We start from the raw sequence: 11,421 nt of genomic DNA on the forward strand, positions 1-11,421 counted from the left end.
TACACCAACCACAGCAAATCTGAGAACAATGAGCATGAGAATAAAAGCTTAGTGTCGCAGGCACAAGGCTGGGATGGTTGGTTTTCAGCATTGTTGTTCTGATTGCTGCTCAAGGCAGGATGGTGAAGCCTGGGGTGTGTAGCCTTTGGGATTCCATCATTCTTTGTTTGGACCCATGTTCTATCACTTTTTGGCAGTGGGATCTTGGATCCCTTAACTCTAGACTCTGCATCTAGAAAATAGTTTTGTTTCTTTTTCCTGCAGGACATTTGCTTTAGGCAGGAGTTTCAACCAAGGTAATCATGATTGTGTTAATGTTTTAACTGTGTCAATGCCTAATACAAAATGCTCTAATGATAAAGTGATTATTGACATGGAGAGTCATTGCCATGGAAAGGAGCACTGATTTCCTCTGGAGCCCTTGGAAGCCACTGTGACATTCTGTTATATTTCCTGTTTGCCATGGTGACCCCGGGAAGCATTGCTGCTAAAGACTAGGAGATGCAAGCATCAGGACAGAACATTTGTGATGCAGAGCCAGCACTTTGGATGGGCTCTGTGGGCGGTGTTGATAAAAAATAATATCAACCAGGGCCCACCCTAGCTGCTTGTGATTTTGGAGTGCATTATTTCTTCTATTCTTTGTCATCACACTCTGGGAGAGGTGTTTTTTTTTGTGTGTGTGTGTTTTTTTTTATCCCTGTTTTTCAAATGTGAAAAACAAGCCTCAGAGAGGTTAACTGGCTTGCATAAGACCACACAGCTAGTAGGTGCTGGAGTGAGAGTCAAATCCCAGTGTGACCCCATGTCCTTCCAACAGCACATGAAACACTTTTATTGTGGACTAAAGGCACACGTCTCCACAAAATTCACATGTTGAAACCCTAGACCCGGTAGAGCTCTAATCGGAGATAGGGTCCCAACAGAAGTAATCAATGTTATAAAAGGCCATAAGGGAAGAGGTATGACTCACCATTCTTACAAGAAGAAAGTCCAGAAAGCTTTCTGTCTCTCCTTCTTGATGTCTCTCTCCCTCCCTCCTCATGCTTGTACCCAAAGAAAAGCCACAGAGGACAAAGTGAGAGGCTGGTCACCTGCACATCAGAAGAGCACTTGCAAGAGAAACCGAATTGACCGGAACCTTGCTCTTGACCTTCTAGACTCCATAACGGGTAGAAAATGAATTTCCATTGCTTAAGCCACCCAGTCTGTGGCACCATGTTCTAGCAGTCTCAGTAGACGAACATGGCCTTAAAAACATTACATACAGGGAATGAATGCCTGGCTGGCTCAGTCAGGAAAGCATAGGACTCTTCATCTCAGCATCATGAGTTGGAGCCTCAAGGTGGGTATAGAGTTTACTTAAAAAAGATAAAATCAAGACATTAAATGCATGTATTCTTTCATGCACCCTACCATTCCCAGGTCACAGAAGGCACCGGAAGGGTCAGTGTGTCCCGGTGTCCTCAACTCATGGGTGGGGATGACACATGGGGGTCAGCCAGCAAGATCTCAGGAACCAGGACTGACTTTAGCCTGACACCTTTTGCTCCAGGAAGACTGTTATCCAGGTTATACCTTGTTTTACTCTTGTGATTAACTGCTTCTTCCGTGTCCATAACTACTGATGAGCACCGATACATCCCCATCGGAGCTTGACTGGTTCCACGTCCCTCTGCCTTCTGCAGTGGTGGAGGTGATCACTCTCCTCTTCATTTCCAGGTGCCATGGTTCGGTTTTTGTTGTGTGTGTGCTTGTATCCTTCTTCATCTCCTAATTAAAGGGAAGTCCCTATCACTGGACAGTGTGGGGGCACAGATGGGACGAGGGATGGTGGGGAACATGAGAATGCTGAGGCCCACCAGCCACTGTCTCAGTGCTTGCATCTACTGAAAGGTACACTTTGGGCCTAGAATGATCTGCATCCCATTTCAATGGACCCGGGCATCTCACTGGTCTGGCTGTCTTGTTTGCAGAAAAAGCACAAAGGAAATGTTGCCGCAGTCAAGTATAATCTATTTTCAAGCTGGACGGAAAAGAGAAAATCAAAGCAGGACAAGGTAGAAGGTGTAAGGGTGCCCACAGCAGACTCCAGTCTTCTCTAGAAGGGACCGGATGGTGCGCAGAGTCGGGGAGAAAGAGAGGCCAACGTGCCTGTGGGTTTGCTGCCTTCGTGTTTGATGCTTGGGATGCTTCTATTTATAAATTTTGTACTCTCACATGGGACAATGAGAGAGACTTCTTTCCTGGCACGTCAAGTGTTTCATTTCCTTCTTTACATGTCTTTACTATTAAGGACATGCACACCGATGCAGAGGCCTGGAAGTTGAACCCTGTTTCGCCAGTGGCCCACAGCAAGTGACTCTCACAGGAACTGGTTGTCTGGGAAGCAGAGGGGTCTTGGTCACAAAGGAGAGGAGCCACAGGACACGGGCCAGGAATCCCATGAAGAACCAACATGACCATTGTTGCGGTCCACTGACCCTGGGACAGGCATGTGTTCCGGGGTCACAGTCCCTGTAACCATAGTGATGGGGTGCCACCAGCTGTGCCACAGGCCTCGCTCACGCGTGAGGTCATTTAAGGCCCACATGCAATCTGTGAGGTCAGAGCTGACTCACCATCGTTCAGATGAAGGGACCCGCGAGAGAGTCTCTGGAATCGTGTGGCCGAGGCCACACGGCAGAACCAGGGTGGGAGCCAGGACCATCGGACTCAAGATTTGCATTTCCCATCCCTCCCCCACCTCAGACTCACCCAGAAGCTGAGCGAGGCGGGGAGGGTGGTTCTGAGCACAAGGAGCTGAGTGTGTTTGTTGTGGCAGGAGGTTTAGAAAAAAAGAAGGAGCAGCAGTAATTATTTTACAGTGAAGGATGCCAGCAGACAAACCAGAGGAGATACAGTGACAAAGTATTAAAGCAACGTTGAATGCAAAAGTGACTACTTTTTAGGGCAGAGGAGCCAAGCTCATGGCTCTGTGGGATGGTAAGGCTGTCACCCAGAGAAGGGGGTGGGGGTGGCTTTAGCAGCCACTCCTCAAACACTCCACCCTGTGAGTTCCGGCTGCAGGAGGCCAAGCTGCCGCCAAGAATGCCCTCTTCTGGTGAATGTTCATGCAGCCCCGGACAGCAGCGAGGAGGCCTGAGACCCGAGCTTTCCAGATCCTGGGGAGATCTGCTATCAGACACCGTTGTGCCGAAGCAAATATCACTCCCCTCTCTTTGCCTTTAGCCCCCAAACTAACAAGAAGTAAATCATTCTAAGAAGGGAAGCGGTACCATTGTATAGAGTTTGCTCTCCCCCCCCCCTTTTTTTTAACCCCGAATAATGCTCTCGATGTCATCTGTATATTTATGATAGCTCAAAGACATGGGTGTGTGGATCTAATTAAAAATGTGAAAGGGTTTAGCAGCCTGCTGCTTCCCTGCAACTCTCTGCTTGCCAAATCTTGGCAGCCGTGTTGAAACGGAGCCAAGTGTTTAGTGTTCAGCTGAACCGCTGCCAGCCGAGCGCTGCATTGTGGGGCCGGAGCCGGGAGGTGCTGCAGGAACGTGAGCTCGCGAGGGGAAAGGCTCTGGGCAGAATCGGGGACCCCCCCGCGACCCCCTGCACGGGAGCCAGTGGGCCAGGAAGCCAGCCGGGTCTCGCCGCCTGCCCAGCCGGGTCCCTGACCCTTCCCGGTGCCAGGCAGGATGGTGAGGTCACCTCGGAGGTGGGTCAGGGCTCCAAAGCACTAGGTGGGAGACTGTCCCAACAGCCTTCACTGTAATGTCGTTGAAATTGGGCCTCTTTAGAGGAGGAAGGGTCCCCGGCTTCCTTTCGGCAGCTGGGTGGGTGCTGACAGCTGTCTCCTGCCGGGTTCCCGGGGAGTTCCAGGAGCCTCCACTGCAAGGCTGAGCTCCCTCGATGCCTCCACAAGTGGTCTGTGTCTTCTCTCCGCAGAAGTAGAGTGTGGCATAGGGTTTCCCCAGACCCTATTGTGCACTCACATCACTTGGGGGAGCCTGTGATGATGCGGGTTTCCGATCCAACTGGGAAGGGGGAGAATTCATTCTGCCGAGATCAGAACTTGCTGGAAGTGCTTCTGTGCTCAGTTACGAATTCAGACTCTAACACTCATGCATTCGGGGTTGCTGGGCTTGGTGATTCAGAGCCGGCGAGAAGGCTGGGGGTGGTTCAGAGAGCTCAGTGTTCTCCTCAATATGAAGAAAGCTAAGTAAAACAAAAGCACGGCAAAGATGCAGATTACATGGTATTTCCTCAAAATGCACCAACTATGGAAAAATTAAAGAGGCAAAAGGGCTCATTCTTTCTGTACAGAAACATTCCCCTGCAGAGAGTGAAAATCCAGGTCTAAAAAGAGCTGCTAAGATACTTGGGGGGGTGTGTGTGGATATGTTCCAGGGGCCAAGTGGAGGATGAAAGAAGGTTTTGCCATTTAATCTTATATGGCATGAAAAATATATTGATTTTTCATGATCGTGTGTGGTGATATATTTCTTTTGTAATAAAAAAAAAATAAGAGGAAGAAAAAGCAAGACTGCCTTGTATAGGGAGCCTGGCAATGACCTGTTCTTAGGGTAGACCACTGTGTAAAGAGAACATTAACTTTTTTCTTTTAATTATTTGAGAGAGAGCAAGAGCAAGAGAGATCATAGAGGAAGAGGAAGAGGGAGAAGCAGACTTGCCGCTGAGCAGGGAGCCCAATGTGGGGCTCGATCCCAGGACCCTGAGATCATGACCTGAGCTGAAGGCAGAGGCCCAACGGCCACCCAGGTGCCCCAGAACACGAACTTTGAACTCAGTCCATCCTGGAATAGAATCTGGGTTCCAGCACTGAGCTCAGGAAAGTTAGCTGACATTGGTCCACCTGCAGAATGGCATGGTGGGGCCTTCACTGCTGGAGCTGCTGTGGGACCCATATGTGAAGGGGCTCATACCCAGGTGGCTTCGAATGGCGTCGTGCAAAGCCACAGTCCCTCCCCCACGGGGCCAGGGCCACTACCCCTGGTAGAATTTCATCCCGGCAGACAGCTCCTAAGCACAAATACATTCTAAAATCTCTGGATGGGAGCTAATCACTTCGGAAGTCACTGAGCCACCTTTCATGGTATCAGAGGAGCCTGAAAAAAAATGAGACTCTGGGGAATGACAGAGAATTTTCTTCCTTTGCGAATGGCAAATTTAGACATATGAAAAGTTTAAAATGACATGCCAAATAAATCCAAAGTCGTCATAATTTAGCCAGCCACTTTCATTATGAGACAATGCAATGCACAGAGTCAGTGCTTTGGAGGGAGATGCAGGTCCTTTGGCCCACGTACAACTAGGGGGTTGATATTTTCTTAAAATCCTAAGTTGGCATGGCATGTCACTCGCCTAGTGGTTTGGATTACGCAGAACTTACTGTTTCTTTCACAGAGTGAGAGGCCGTTTGCTACTGCGATTCCTAGGATTTTTCTAGGAAGATTCCACTCCAAGAGACTCATTCCTACCATGTGGGCAGGTGACTGTCTAAACCACTGAGGGAGGATACTCAAGGTAAACATCTAATTAATTAAAGAAAACCTCTCCCTCCACTCCGACCTTGTCAATATCCTTCAATTGAGAAACACACACACACACACACACACACACACACAGACACACAATTTTAAAAATTCCTCAGGTCATCAGGTCCTCTCACCCAACTGTCTGCATTAATTCTACAAACCTTAAACCGACACACTCCCTTCAAATGTCTATACGACCACAACCCCTCCACTCTTCTAAGCAACATTTGCTCCAACTTAATATTCTGGTGCTTTCGGGAACAACATTTAAAAATAAACCATTTTGGCACATTGTCAAAGTCTTGTCTAAATTCCTTCATGACAACCACCCTAAGTGAGATTTTGAAAGCCAACAGGAGTTGGGGGTGGGGAGTGAAAGGAGTCCCCCGTTTAGAGTTATCATTTCAGACAATGTCAAACGAGGATGCATTTACTGATTCCTTCTCCCCCTGTCTAATTCTATCATGTTCATGGGGGGCATCATCACCCCACCCCCTGACTCCCACTGCCTGTATCTTCTTTGTCCTCTCTGTGGGGCCGAGCACCTGGGTTTGTCGGTGACGGGGCTCCTAAGTCCTGGGACACCCTTTGGCCCACGGCCAGGGCTGGCCACTGGAGAAAGAAGGGCTAGGCAGAGAATAGGCCTGGGGCAGGTGTTAAAATGTTGTTTCTGGTCCTCCATAGCAATCACTGCAAAACATTCTTGTCTGCTCCATTCCCATCAACAACCTGCTCTCCTTGGTCTGTTGCTAAGAGACCAGCCTGTTGTTTACAAGATCCTCGGTGCCGTAGACTTCCATAATTTATAATTTATTATCTTAGTGTCAAAACTTGTGTTGGTTTTTATTTTATTTCGCCATAGATCCAATAATTGTTAGATACAACAAAGGTCATGCATCTGCCCGTGCTACGGTTGCTGTTCGGATAGCATCCCCGGCAGCCCCTAAGTTTAGGTGCCGTGGAAGAAAATGCTATTATAAACTGAAGATGAATATCATTTTTGTCCATTAACTTTACGCATTATACGACTGCTCAGGTCAATGGATTCCCTCAAGATTTGCTCACTATTGAAAACATGTTTCTGTCCAACCAAGAAGGAAATGAATTGAAATGATTTCAATTATCCCAAGAAAGGAGTTGAGTCTTCTTGCTCTACACTTCGACACCCCCTAGCTCAGCTCGCCCATCCTGTTCCCAGAAAGTTCAGGGCCATGGACATTTACCTAGTGCTAGATATTACTCTCAAGCCATTGCCGGGCTCTGCAGGTGCACAAAACAGCCTTTGGAAAGTAGTCTCGACTCACAGGAAGTCAATCAATTCAGTAAGGAAGTGATGGCATGAAGAAAGGAGTCATTGAAGTAAAAGAGCTCAGTTGCAATACACCCACTTAAAGAAGAAGAGAAACTGTACACGTTTATAATCACGATCACTGCTAACCTTTAGTGGGCCTGGCGCAAGGCTGAGTGCTGAACCCAAAGAAACGGACAGAAATCTCCTGACAAACCTACAGGGAAAATTCTAGAATTAGCCCCATTTTAGAGACAACAAAATCAGGGCTTTGTGACCTCAGGTAAGTGGCAGACCGAAGCTCAAGAGGAGTGACCCCACAGGCATTAGTCTCATAGAAATGAGTAAAAATCCAGCATGGACTTAGCAGCTTAGGGTCTATTTAAGAAGCATTCACAGACATTTGATGAGGCAGGGAAATTCACATGGGTTCCAAAACCCCATCACCACGTTATCTTTCTTTGCAGTCTTTAGAATGTCTCTAGAAACCACAGAGCATGTGAAATTTCTAGGAAGGGCATTTTATTTTCCCCATCAGAGGACCTGGCAAATTCTTATGGCATTTTACTGGGAATGAAATTTGTTGTTTTCCAGAAAGCAATTATGGCAATAATCCACACTAGCATATTCACCACTCAATTCCTACCTACTTCCTGCTGGCGATATCATGCTGTGTCCCTGGCCAGGACATCCCATCCTGGAAGGACCATCGGGACCATTTCTGGTTGGGGATGTTAGCTTCTTTTTCACTGCTGTGGTGGAAAAACATACAAACAGGTGAGAAACCATTGGCCATCTAAGAAGCAGTCAGCCTCTCAACCATTTTGCAGACCTATTTGATTTTCTTCCCCCAAGCAAGGAGTTAGTTCTTACATTAAAGTGCAGACTCTTTAACTGGAACTCACAGATTTACCACAAGCAACAGAAAAGGGTGCACATATCCCTCAACTCATCTTCTGACAAGAGACCAGAGCTTTGTGAAGGTACACATGGGGTCCTATTCATCTTGGTAGCTGCATCCTATCTGTGTGCATCGCTTACAGTTAAGGTTCAGAAATTGTGGGCTTAATTCCCTGCCTACCCTTAGCAAGCCCTGTGAACTGAGGTGGGTCTGTTAACTCTTAGATTCCTGCTTTCTATGTTTGCAAAAGCAAGGATGATAATACCACCTTCTTCACAAGGAATAACATGCCCGACCAGAGTTGCCTGTTGTTGTTGTGTGCGCAGCTGGGAGCATGTTGTCCGTGTTACTATACCAACACCAGAAAGCATTGGAGATCGGAGGTGGAATGCTTGGGCTTTCTCCTGTCAATCATTCAGGGCATAATGGAGGAGACAAACGTGTAAATGATTATTCAAAAATATATACCCACTGCTGTGGAGACCCAGATTGAGATGTGACCTTGGAAAATGTCATGTTTCAGCCTCATTTTTCTTATCTGTAACATAGGGACATAACTGCCTTGTCAACTTGAGTATGAAGAGAAGGGTGCTACCAGCTATCTGTCACCTAGGAGATACTCAATAAATATGGAGGAAGAGAGATGAGGAGTGCCAATGGCCCACCCCAACCATTACCTCTCCCCCAGGGGCTTCTAGGAGAGATTTTTATTCACTGATAAAAACTAAAGGTAATCAGAACACAGTCTCACCAGCCACCCTTGTGGGGGTTTCATCAAGGCCAGCAGGAACTGTCAGAGTAGTAACGCACATACAGATTCCAACTCAACTAACTTTTAGCCTCTCTTTTGGTCCATAGCGATTCAGCAAGCTGAAAAGTCAGGAAGTAGTGGGGTCAGCCTACTGTTTTGCCAGCATAATGCTCAATTCTAAGTGTGATCAATGATGGAGAGAGTGCTGATATAAAGAAAGGAAAAGCCCCTTGGGAACCACATGAGTTGGGCTAGAAATTCAACTCAGCCATTTTTAAATTCTGACCATGAGCAAGTAATTAACCTTTCTGAGGGTAACTTCATCGTGTTGGCATTAACACTGATTGATCACATGGGTGAAGCTCCTGGAACACAGGGGATGTTCGGTGGAAGGCAGTTGCCCTCCTTTCCAAAGACCTTGGAAGACGGATAATGCTGACACAGGATGGGCCATGGTCTGGGATCTCTGACCTAGCTATAGGGGGTCACATAGAAATTCCACTAAGATTGGATTATCCCTTTACTTCCTCTCAATTCCTGCCATCTGACTGATACTACTGCCCAGGGGTTTTTGTTTGTTTGTTTTAAAGGAAATATATCTGGATGGGAATTGTCAGAATTAAGTTCACCCTAAGTGAACTACTCCTTACCCACCTCTAAAACTATCACCCTCTTTTTTTTCCCCCAGAAAAGCAGAATCTTCCACACAGATGCCCAAGACATGCACCAAGACATCGTGGGTGACCCACCTCCAGGCAGCCCCCACCCCTGCATCTCCTGCATTACCATCTGAAGCCTATTGATTCTCTTTCCTAAAAAGTCCTTCTGCACAGATCTGTAGTTTTCAGGGCAGTTACTAAGCATATGATTCCAGACCAAGATAACCCGTGTTCCTTACCTTCTTATAAATCTCTAAGGGTCTCCATCTTTAGCAAGGAAAACGTTGAGCCTCTTAGCACAGGCTCCTGCTTCAAATCCCCATCTGTCCCATATCTTCTCAGATACCACCTCACAGACACAAACCTTTAGGATGTGCAACACACAGTCACTTCTCATTTTTCAAGCATGTCACATTGGGCCACGATTCTGTGACTTCGCACATTTTGCCCCTCTTGACTGATGTGATTTCTCTTTTCCCAGTGAATTCCTATTCAGTCTTCCAGACACAACCTACATGTCACTTCATCTCAGAAATTTTCCTGTCTTCTCTGGGTTGGTCAATAATCTAAGCTTGTCTTATTCATTTCTGTATCAATAAAACGTGACACATGGTAGCATCTCAGCACCTATGCAACTGGGTTTTGGTTTTCTTCTTGTGTCTCCAAATACTCTCCTCACTCTTCTTTCTGGGACTGTCTTTCTCCACCAGTCATTAGCTGTTGATGTTCCTCAGGGCTGGCCATATGGCATTTCAAAATATCAGAATAATAACTCTTTACATTGTGTCTTGGTAATCCATCTGCTCCCCTGGCTGCACTATCCACTCAGATGCTGACGTTTTCCAGAATTGTAGCTCCAGTCCTGCCTCTCCCTACACCCCAGATCTTTCCATTCATGGATGTGATGGTTGTCTAGAGACTTGACTATTTCACAGAGCCCTCAAACTCAAAGCTTTGAACCGATTTTACTTTCATCTCCTTATGTACCCCTAAATCCTTATTCATTTCAATACTCCCTCATTAGTGGCATCAGTGACATATGCTCAATGTCCAAATGATTCTACCCAAAAACAACCTCCCTCTGTCTTGTTAAACAACAAAGTTTTGGGGTACCTGGATGAATCAGTTGATTAGGCATCTGACTCTTGGTTTTGGCTCAGGCCATGATCTCAGGGTCCTGAGACTGAGCCCCACATTGGTCTCTGCATTCAATGGAGAGTCTGCTTGAGATTCCTTCCTTCTCCCTCTGCCCCTCTCCCAGCACTTGTTCTCTCTCTCTCTCAAAAACAAAATAAAATAAATAAACAAACAAACAAACAAACAAATAAATAAATCTTAAAAAGAAAAAAAAAACAAGGTTGTGGGATGCTTCCTGTACAATAGTTTTCAAATCTGTTCAGCCTCTCCAATCCAACACTATTCTCCATCATCCCCTTGGTCAAGACCGCCATTGTCTCTTTTCTGTACTTCTGCAACAAACCCATAACTCATTCCCTGCCTCTATTTATTTTACCCCCATCCATCCACCATCTAATAGCCAGGATGGTGACTCTAAAATACCAACATCGTCACATCATTTTTTTTTCTATTTGAAATTTTCCAAAGGTTCTCCTCGTTTGTGGGTTTCAAAGCTTCTGTGTGGTTCACAAAGATCTGGATTTCTGTGTCTTGCTTCTCTGAACCCTGTAGCCATGTTGGATCACTCAATTCCGCACTGGACTCTGTTCTCTCTGGGTCTCATTCTGCTCATATGCTGCCTTCTTCCCAACCTTACCTAACCCATAGTCAACCTTCACACATCAGCATGTGGTTTACTTCTTGGAGAGTTTCTTCTCCTTTGTCTATCATTCAACTGTCAGTACCACGAATGAATGTGTAAAATAAATGGAAATATGTATATTTGTACAAATTATTTATAGTTTCCTTTTTTTCTTGAGATCAACTACAGGATCAACTTGCCAAAATTCTGCCTCAAAAGTGCTCTTCTTCTTCACCAATCTGATTTCTTGTTCTCTCTCCTTGGATAATCCCTGAGTTCACACTTTCAGAAATGTACTTGTGTTCTCTTTGAAGTTCATTTAGGAACTTCTTCCAAGGAGGTACTGTATAGCCTATCACGGCAGTAAGAAACTTAGGGGTATAATTTTTATTCTCAAGGCTCTGTTTGTAGAATATACATATGATTGGTCAACATAAATCAAGCTTTTTATTTTATGCCACACTATCAGAGTAAACAATGATGAACTGTGTATCTCAGGAGATCCTCCAAG

General features: G+C 46.0%; 1 long non-coding RNA gene across 3 annotated transcripts; it reads left to right on the plus strand.

Annotated features, from left to right (window-relative positions):
• Nucleotides 1-3,537: 3,537 nt before the first annotated feature.
• On the plus strand, nt 3,538-10,954 carry LOC129496218 (uncharacterized). 3 transcript variants are annotated; one of them, XR_008661690.1, is made up of 3 exons: nt 3,538-3,712; nt 5,422-5,541; nt 9,181-10,954. It is a non-coding gene; the product is annotated as an uncharacterized LOC129496218 (long non-coding RNA). The 3 variants fall into 3 exon arrangements; XR_008661691.1 differs by lacking the exon at nt 9,181-10,954 and adding an exon at nt 8,291-8,355; XR_008661689.1 differs by lacking the exon at nt 9,181-10,954 and adding an exon at nt 7,435-7,611.
• Nucleotides 10,955-11,421: the final 467 nt, after the last annotated feature.

Source organism: Nyctereutes procyonoides, unplaced genomic scaffold (assembly GCF_905146905.1).
Source record: "Nyctereutes procyonoides isolate TBG_1078 unplaced genomic scaffold, NYPRO_anot_genome, whole genome shotgun sequence".
Lineage (NCBI taxonomy): Eukaryota > Metazoa > Chordata > Mammalia > Carnivora > Canidae > Nyctereutes > Nyctereutes procyonoides.